Source organism: Echinops telfairi, unplaced genomic scaffold (genome assembly GCF_000313985.2).
Source record: "Echinops telfairi isolate 266 unplaced genomic scaffold, ASM31398v2 ScPeMD7_22;HRSCAF=79, whole genome shotgun sequence".
NCBI lineage: Eukaryota > Metazoa > Chordata > Mammalia > Afrosoricida > Tenrecidae > Echinops > Echinops telfairi.
Window position 1 is genome coordinate 17219326 of NW_022103919.1, and position 10121 is coordinate 17229446.

At 44.2% G+C, this 10121-nt stretch overlaps 1 pseudogene; it reads right to left on the reverse strand.

Moving 5' to 3' along the window:
- Window positions 1–5848, reverse strand: part of LOC101647364 — a 9824-nt pseudogene extending 3976 nt beyond the window's left edge.
- Window positions 5849–10121: the final 4273 nt, after the last annotated feature.

Here is a 10121-nt window from a genome sequence, read left to right on the forward strand (position 1 = left end):
TTCACCCACGTTTCTGTTGTTCATCCCCCAGGGAGGAGGTTACATGTAGATCCTTATAATTGGCTCCCCCTCTCTACCCCACCCTCCCTTCATCCTCCCAGAATTGCCACTCTCACCACTGGTCCTGAAGGGATCATCTATCCTGGATTCCCTGTGTTTCCAGCTCTGATCTGTACCAGTGTACATGCTCTGGTCTAGCCAGATGTGTAAGGGAGAATTGGAATTGTGATAGTGGGGGAGGTAGCATTTAAGAACTAGAGGAAAGTTGTATGTTTCATCGTTGCTACCCTGCACCCTCCATTTTCTACAAATTTTTAACAACTTATTTTCTAAGGAAGACTCCCTGGTGACAGAATGAGTCACCTCTTCCAGCCGCTACCCAATTCCAAGAGCGCTTCCCTGTTGCAGTGCTGTGAGAACAGCACTCCTATTTCTGGGAACCAAATCCTTAGTCATTGATTGTGTCAGAACTGGAACGCAAGACAATAAAACTTCAGCCCCAGCTCGTCATTTCAATGATCCTGCTTTGAAAAATTCTTTAACCTCTCCATCTCTTAGTTTTCTCATTTTTTAAATGCAAGAGATCATACCTACCACACCGGATGAATGAGGTAGTAGTCCAATAAACACTAGCTGCTTTAAAATGGAATAGTGGAACTTCATAAAGCTTCACCGATCTGAATTAAGACTTTCCATGGTTACATTATGTTTGGTAACGTCCTAATGTAATATCTTAAATTTCATTGGCTTGCCCATGATCCCAGTTGATTATTGTCTTCCCAATGAGCCAGGTACCCTGTGAATGCAGAATTGGATTTCCAACAGAGAGCAAGATTTATAACTGCCTTCCTTGGTCTTGGCCTGTCTAACTACTTTGGCTGTGAATGACTGGGGACTTTTAAGAGAACACTCCTCACATTTATTTGACAATAGCATTTTCCTTTACAAAGAGAAACAATTGTGTGAGTTTACAGATGGGTTAGCTGTGTATTGACTGCTGGCAAAGAAAACTAAAGTCTAGAAGGGGAAACTGTCTTTTGTTTCACAATGGAAAGGAAATCGTACTCCTATTCCCCCACGGAGACAAAGAAAGGACACTCACAGTACAATGACCTGTGCCCACACTGTGGAGTCCCTTCCTCTTCTCCACAACAACCACATCCAGTGACAATCGTATGATGTTCAGTCATTACCCATGTTCATTCCTCTACCTTATTCTTCGAATGTAGTGAGATAAGGCCATTGAGTATGTACCTTTTGATGGATCATTATAGAACTATGTTCATGGGTTGACACTTCTCTAGGTTCCACTCAAATTGGACTTGAGAGTCCTGGGTTCAGTGTCAACAATTCCCTTCCGCCTGTCTGTTAGATACTGGGAAAACAACAGATTTCTCTAAGCTTTAATTTCCTTATTTGCAAACATTCAAACAAAACCCCACTGCTACAGAGTCCATTCCAACTCGTTCGCTCCTACAGGACAAGGTGGTCTCCAAGACTATCACTCTTGAAGGAAGTAGAAAGTCCCATCTTTCTCCTGGGATTGGCTTGTAGCTGCCAACTGCTGACTTTGTGATTGGCAGCCCAGTGTGTACCTCACTACACCACCAGGGCTCATTTTACAGACCTTAGTTCCACAAACAGTTATGAAACATTCCTTATTAACAAGGAGCCCTGATGCAATGCAGCAATCGTTATGTCCTGCTAACCTTCAGGTTGGTGGTTCAAACCTACAGAAGGAAAGATCTGCTCTAGTAAAGACTACAGCCTAGAAAACTGTACAGGGCTGTTCTACTCTGTCATATAAGGTCATTATGACTTAGCTATTACTGCATATCACACAACAGTAACAACCTTATATAATGCACTGTCTCTGGTGGGACTTGCCCAGTGGGAATAATAATATTTTCTTAGCCACAAAAGCTTTGAGAGATGAAGTGCCCAAGTGTGCCATCTGGCTGGCAATGTCTAAAATTAGCTCATTTTTAAGAGGTCATGTGAATGAAAGCTCTTGGTGAATTGTCAAGCATGATGCAAGCATTAATGATGGTAATGGTGTTGATGAGGTTAGTGATGGTGATAATAAAGAAGGTCAGAGGGTGGCAGAAGAGGAGAATTATACTAACTAGTCATTGCTCCTATGCTTCCAGAAGGGTTTGTTAGGGTACAGTGAATCCCTTTCCAGAGATCCTGGGGCCACTGGCTTCTGGAAAGGAGTGGTGGTGTGGCAACAACGTAGTGAAGGAGCAAGCAGGCAGGGGGAGGCAGCATGGCAAGTGTACTGAGCAGCAGAGTTAGGGTACACTGGGGACAGACCCTGCTTTCCCCTGTCCAGAGCTGGTAGACCATTTTCATACGTCTGGCAGGGGCCATTGAGCTCAGGACTCTGTATTTTCAAAACACAGAGGCTGTCCCTGGTTCACTGAGACCCAGCTCTGTCCTCACTTGGCCAGGTCCTGGGTGGTCAGGCTCACAGCTTTTTTGCTTCTATGTGGGGACTCATCAGTTAGACCAGTCAGGTGGCTTCCCTTGTCCTGGTCAGGTTGAGACTGCTCTTTTGGTAATAGGGCATTTCAACAGTGAAACAAGGCCTTCATGGCCAAGGACTGGGATTTTAAAATGAGAGAAATTCTACCTTAATATAACAGAAGGCTTGGTTGCTTCATGAAAACTATAATATATATATGTGTTGGGTTTCTGGAGTGGGTTTACCTCGCATTGCTGAAAGAATTCACGGTGAAGCATATTTTGTAATCCACGTGAGTTTTTATGAAGGAAAGGGAAAGTTTCAGGTTTTACAGTTTCAAAAGGGTACACGCTCTTTCTGGAAAGCATATCAAGCCACAGGGAAGCTGTGCAGGGGTTCCCAACTGAGCAGGAAAAACCATGTGAAAACGAACACCCACACGTGCGGAATTGGGGAATTTCTGGGGACCAAGAGACCAAGAGAGCAAGTGAGCCTAAAAGTTCAAGTGCATGTGAATCCTGAGTGGGCCTGGAGCGGCCCCAAGGGGGCACGCCCAGGCAGCACATGTGCGCTGCCCCCTCCGACCTGCCACAAGACTAGATCAAAAGAGAGAGCGGGCCTTCCCACAGCTGGGGTATTGAGCACCTCTGGCTGGGGAGGCATGGTTGAAGGTATTTGTTGACCCCATTGGCTGAGTTAGGCCCACCTGTGTGATGTACCTAAGGTGGATGTGCCCAAGGTATTGGTTTTACCTGGGCCTAGGGGGTCCTAGTCTGTGTATGTTCAGTTTGTGTTTTTCGGATAGGTGTCCAATTAGGGTGTCCGATTTCCATCGAACCCCTGTCTATGGGCCTTTGCAGGCACTGGGGAGACAACTCCACTTGTCCCTAAACCTAGCTACCTAACACATACATACAAATGAGCTCGAGGTCTGAGAGATCAGACACTGAATACAGCTCTTTGACCTACAGCAGTGCAGTGACCTTCTTCTCTCTCTACTGTACATAGAAAGTCCCAGGCTGAGTTAAACTGAAGCGCAGATAACCCACTGCCAGTGAGTTAATTCTGACTCACGGAGGCCCTACAGGACAAAGTGGAACTTCTCCATTGGGTTTCAAAGGATGTGAACCTTCATGGGAGCAGATGGCTGCTCCCTGAACTTTTCCCTGAAGAGCAATGACTGGTGGATTTAACCACTGACCTTGAGGTTCGGAACCCAATGCTTCACCTCCGTGCCAGCAGGGCTGGTTTCAAATTGTGTCTGTTTCCAGGCTGCCCAGTGACAGTTACAGGTTGACATTTTTGCATAGCCTCTCACTAGAATAAACAGCCCCAGAGCTGATTGCTTCCCCCTGCTCGTCAAAGCATTATTTTGAACACATTAAGTACTCTCTGTTGAAAAGATGAAAATTAAACCCTTGACATCCACCACTAGCTTGTCCTTTGAATTTAATAAGATTAAAATCTAGGTCTTAGGAATATGTATATATACACACATATATGAATATATGTTCCATATCAATTGTATATGTATAAATATTAATTTTATATATTAATATCTTATCTAAGATATAAATTCTATATGCCCTGGTGGTGTAGTGGGTTACTCCTTGAGCTGCTAACTGTAAGGTCAGCAGTTTGGAACTGCGAGCTTCTCCTCGAGAGAAAATGAGGCTTTCTATTACAGATAGATAGATAGATAGATAGGTAGATAGATAGATAGATAGATAGATAGATATGATAGACAGACAGACAGATAGATATAGATGAAAGAGATAGACAGATAGATAGATAGATATAGATGATAGATAGACAGACAGACAGACAGATATAGATGATAGACAGATAGACTGACAGACAGACAGACAGACAGATAGACCAAACTTAGTGTCACGGAATCGATTCTGACTCATAGCAACCCTATGTGTGTATGCATATTGTCATCAGATGCCACTGAGTCGATTCCAAGCCACAGCACAACAGAAGGAAACACTGCCGGGTGCTGGGCAATCCTCACAACTCTTTTTTTATTTTTTTTTTTTGCGACCACAAAATAATTTAGTACAACTCCGCTCCGGACAGACCTGTGTACAAGCCCAAGCCCCTGACCACCCTGCCTAGGGGGTCTTCTTCTTCCCCGGGCCCTTCGGACCTCCTCAATCAGGTCTCTCAGATACTGCATCTCCTGGGCCAGGGAGTCAGCCCTCTCCTTCAGAGCCTTCTTCTCCTCCAGCTCCCTGCACTCACCGGCAGGGCCTCCTGCTCGGCCCGCTTCTTCTGGCGGTACTGGGTGGCTGCCGTTTTGTTCTGCTCCATCTTCTTCAGCTTCTTATCCAATTTCTCTCCCTTGACCTTTGCTGCTACGACCTTCTCTCCAGGAGGGTCATAAGGCTTAGCGCGAGCAGAGCCACCAAAGGCAGGTGGAGGCAGCAGTCTACTTGGGGAGTCTCCAGAGGTGAGGGGGCTGTGCTGGGGAGACCCCAGGTAGGGCTCTGGACTCTGAGCCCATTGTTACAGCCACTGTGTCCATCTAGCTCCTTGAGGGCCTTCCTCTTCTTTGTTCTCCTTCTACTTTATCAAACACGATGTCCTTCTCTAGGGACTGATCTCTCCTGACGACATGTCAAAAGTAGGTATATATAATCGATATGGTTGCTAGTGCCGTTGAATTAACGTTGACTCAGAGTGACCCGTATCACAGAGTCAAACTGCCCCCTGGGGTTTCCTAGGTTGCCATCTTCATGGGGGGCATTGGTCACGTGACCACGTGTTCCTACTCCCCAGCCCTCGGCAGGAGGGGTCAGCCGCAGAGTGAGAACTCAACAGTTGTGTGACCAGGGCTCTTTGTGCAACCTGGACAGCTTCTAAAGGGAGTTCCCCACACCAGTAAACTCTATTACTACTATGTTTGAAGTACTGAGAATTATGATCTCTGAATTTCTAAATCAGCCAACTGCATATATATGAATATATCGTATCAGCATTCACAATCAAAGCCCCAATTCAGGACTCCACGGCCAAATACCCATTTCATACTTTTGCACTGATGCATCATTATGAATACATTCAGGTCTGGCAAAGAATCTGAAATAAGAGTCAATCAAAATTGTTTGGATCGGCGCAAATCCAAATTGCAAGGTCACATATATTCATTTCCTGTTGTGACTGGAACCAAGTAGCCCAAATATAGTGGCCTAGAACAACACAAAATTCTGGATTTTCCAACTCTGAAAGTGGTTTCACTGAGCTAAAGCGAGGTTTCAACAGATCTGCTTCCTTTGGGAGGGGAGAATTCATTTCCTCACCTTTTTCAGCTTCTACTGGCTGTTGGGTTCCTGGACCTGTGGCCCCTCTTTCCTCTTCAGAGCCTGCACCCCTCATCGCATCATCTTCTCATCTTCTAAAACAAATTTCTCTCCTGTTTCCTTACATGCAAATACTCATGATAGCATTTAATGCTGCCTGGATTACCCCCAGATTAATCTCCCCAATTTAATACGCTTAATTTAAGCACACCTACAAAGTCGCTTTTCTATATAAATTTCATTCACAGGCTCTGGGGATATCATTGTGTTTTCTATCACATGCCATGTTGCTCATTTATTTCAGTCATTTTGGTTCCTTATGCACAACAGAATTATCTTGAGCACCCCAGTCTAGAGGGCCTCACCTTGCAGTCCTATGTAAAACAACATTTTCTTGTGAGAGTTACCCATTTCATTGGTCAATCTTTGGAAGTAGATCAGTAAGCCACTCTTTGTAGTTTGTCTCAGTGTGAAAGCTCCATTGAAACCCATCCTCCACGAATGACTGCAGGTATTTGAAATACTAGTGGTCAGTATACCTTCTAGCATCATCATAACACCGAAGCCGCCACCATATAACCAACTGGCAGGTGAGCTAGCCGTTATTTGGATTACATAACCTCCCCCAGATTTCCTCTTACATGAAAATGATGTTTGGGGATACAAAAGAGACCCCGACTCTCAAATAGAAGAGGTACACTTACTAAGTCTTAAGCAGGAAAAGAAAAGACAAAGACCTTATTCAGAGGAGGAAAACCATTAGCACTGATCTTAATGGCATCCCACGGTGTGCAGCGGCTTGGAGACTGAACAGGGTCATGAGAGGGCAAAGGAAACGGTCACAAAGGCATGAGAAGCGGCAGAGCACTGTATCACAGTTCCACATGGGACTACAGAAGCAGGAACAGAACCGTGATTGAGACATGATCTTTATGTCAGAAAGTCTTACAAGATTGGCTTAGGGTCCTCTGATCTCAGCACCCTAAATTCCATTAAAGGAACACCCAGGCGAAGACCCTAAAGGCTATGCACCTTCTCCCGGCACCAGCTAGGGAAGTGACAGCAATTCACTCTCTAAAACACCTTTAGTGCAAAGCTATTCACTCTGCTGATTAATGGTCAGAAAGAATTCAATAGAGGCTGAATTTATATGGAGACTCATAAACTTATTTAGAGCATTCACTATGAACCATTGTCTTTTGCAAACTTAGTGCTCAGAAATTTAAGCTGGAATACAAAGATAAGGCAGCTTTTGATTTCATGTCTGGATTTGTTCATCACAGCACCAACTAGAACAGCTAACAGACAAGATTTTGAGACAGAGAAAGAACAGAATAAAAGAGACAGTAATTACAATGTCCCACTATATGACCCTCAGACTAATGGAGGACAAGATTATTTTACATCCATAGGGATCGGTTGCTTGTCCTCAGTCTCCATTTTGTTAATTAAAGAGACTCAAAGCCAACGGGAGCCATCCTTGTGTTGAAAAACTCCAGAATAAAATTAATTATATTCAGTGGGATGTATCAGTTATTTAGCCAAATGATTGCCCTAGGAAAATCTCATTTGGTGTTTGATATAGCATAATATAAAAAATCTGATCCAGAATAATTACCACGGGGTGGGAGGAAACAGGGCACGAACCCAAATAAGGGGAGGGTATTATTCATATCTCCGCAGGGAAAGAGGGACTAGACTTCAACCAGGTGCTCCAAGATGTGAATGCAACATACCGGCATGAAGCAGGGAACCAATAGAGAGGTCTGAGGGGCCAGCCCCAATCCCAAGTTCGTGGACAGCACCCCCTCCCTGCAGAAGAATTTACTTCAGAGGAGAGCACTAAGCTACAGCTCAGGGAAAGGGACATCTCTGATCAGAGCAGACAGGAGCAAATGAAGTGGGAGGAAGAGAGAGTGGAGCACATGCTGGCCCACCAAGCCTTGAGGATGATATTTCCGCTCAGAGCAGCCAAAGCACAGAGAGGACCATAGGACAGGCCCCACTATGAGACACGGAGTCCCTCACGACCCATAGCTCTTTGGGGGAAAATACTGGAATGATAATTTGGAAATTGCACCTGATTTGACCCCACCACACTGAGATGCAACACTAAGGGTGTACAGCAGAGCAGCAAGGGGAACAGAACAACGAGGTCCCCAGGAAATACAAAAAATGGACTTTGGGGCCAGGGCGTGGCACCCCATCAGACTAACCGAGAAAACACTCCTAAAGGTCAACAAACAGACCTTGAACTATTTACAGGCTTTTGTTTTCTTTTTTTTTATCCTTGGTTTTTGTTGTTGTTTTCTTTTCTTTTGTTGCTTTGTTTTGCTCTGTCTTGTTTTTTGTGCATATTGTTATCTCTGCAGGTCTATCTAGATAAGATAGGCAGGATAAACAATTTGGAGGAGAAAATAACAAGACCGATGGTTCCCAGGGGATATGGGAGAAGTGGAAGTGGGGAGGGGAGGGGGAAGGAAGTGGGTGTTAAAAAAACCAGGGACCAGGGAACAACAAGTGATCCAAAATCGATGGCAAGGAGGGTGCAGGAGGCCTGGTAGGGCTTGATGAAGGGCAATTACTGAAACCCAAATGAAGGCTGAATATGATAGTGGGCCAAGAGAAAAGTAAAAGGAAATAGAGGAAAGAACTAGGAGGCAAAGGGCATTTATAGAGGTCTAAATACAGGCATGTACATATGTAAATATGTTTATATATGACTATTGGGAAATAAATCTATGTGCATATATTTATAGGTTTAGTATTAAGGTAGCAGAGGGACATTGGGCTTCTACTCAAGTACTCCCTCAATGCAAGAACACATTGTTTTATTAAACTGGCATCCCATGTTGCTCACCTTCCCGACAGGATCACTGAAGACAAAGTGGGTGCATAAGCAAATGTGTAGAAAGCCGATGGTGCCTGGCTATCAAAAGATATGGCATCTGGGGTCTTAAAGACTTGAAGATAAACAAGCAGCCATCTAACTGAGAAGTAATAAAACCCACATGGAAGAAGCACACCAGCCTGTGTGATCACAAGATGTCTAAGGGATCAGGTAGCAGGCATCAAAAAAACCAAAAATCATATCATTGTGAATGAAGGGGAGTGCAAGGTAGAGACCCAAAGCCCACCTGTAGGCAACTGGACATCGTCTTACAGAAGGATCATGGGGAGGAGATGAGTCAGTCAGGGTGCCAGTATAGCACCGATGAAACATACAACTTTCCTCTAGTTCTTTAATGCTTCCTCCCCACCCTTCACTATCGTGATCCCAACTCTACCTTACAAATCCGGCTAGACCAGAGGATGTACACTGGTACAGATAAGAGCTGGAAACACGGAATCCAGGACAGATAAACCCCTAAAGACCAATAACGAGAGTAGCGATACCAGGAGGGTAAGGGGAAGGTGGGGTAGGAAGGGGGAACCGATCATAATGGTGATACCAGGGGCTTTAGTAGAAAGCAAATGTTTTCAGAATGATGATAGCAACAAATGTACAAATGCACTTGATACAATGGATGGATGGATGGATGGATGGATGGATGGATGGATGGATGGATGGGTGGATGGATGGATTGTGATAAGAGTTGTATGAACCCCCAATAAAATGATTAAAAAGAAAAAGAAGAATTACCCTAGGAAAGATGCTAGTATTTCCAGTAATAGCTAATTACAGGAATTTTAGATGGGTTCTCAAATAACGAAATCAAGAAGTTTGCCTAGTTTGACTAACATCCATCCAAGGTGTTTGAAAAAGCCCCTAATGCCTTGAAATAAGGTGAACATTAGAGATGTTTAGATTTGCTACAAAAATATAAATCCATGACAAAAGAAGATGTCTTCATGTGACCTTTGAAGTAACAATTACAAGATAGGGAGAGTATGAGTCTTCCAACATTTAGAATTTCATCCCTTAAGAAACGAGGGGGACATCTGACCTCGTATTATCACTGTGGGTTTGAAAACTTCAGATCCACCCTTAAGTGTCAATAGGCACAGAAACAACAGGGAAAAGGTGCAGATCTTGGTCTTCACGTCAATGAAAAAGCGAAGACTGAAATCGTATTGTTGTAGAATCATCATATTTCCACTTTTAAGAAGAAGGTTTTAAAGCTCAGGTCCTGTTTTGGTTTTTTATTTGTTTTCTTTTATTTACGTGGTCATTTGGAAGAGCTGACTCTCCATTGAAATGAAACTCACTCCCACTGAGTTGAGGCCTACTCACGGTGCCCTATAGAGACAGGGGAGACTCGCCCCTTTGGCTTTCTGAGACTAAGTGTTTGGAGAAGTAGAATGTCTCATTTGTCTCTTGTAGAGCAGCTGACGGTTTCAAACCGCTG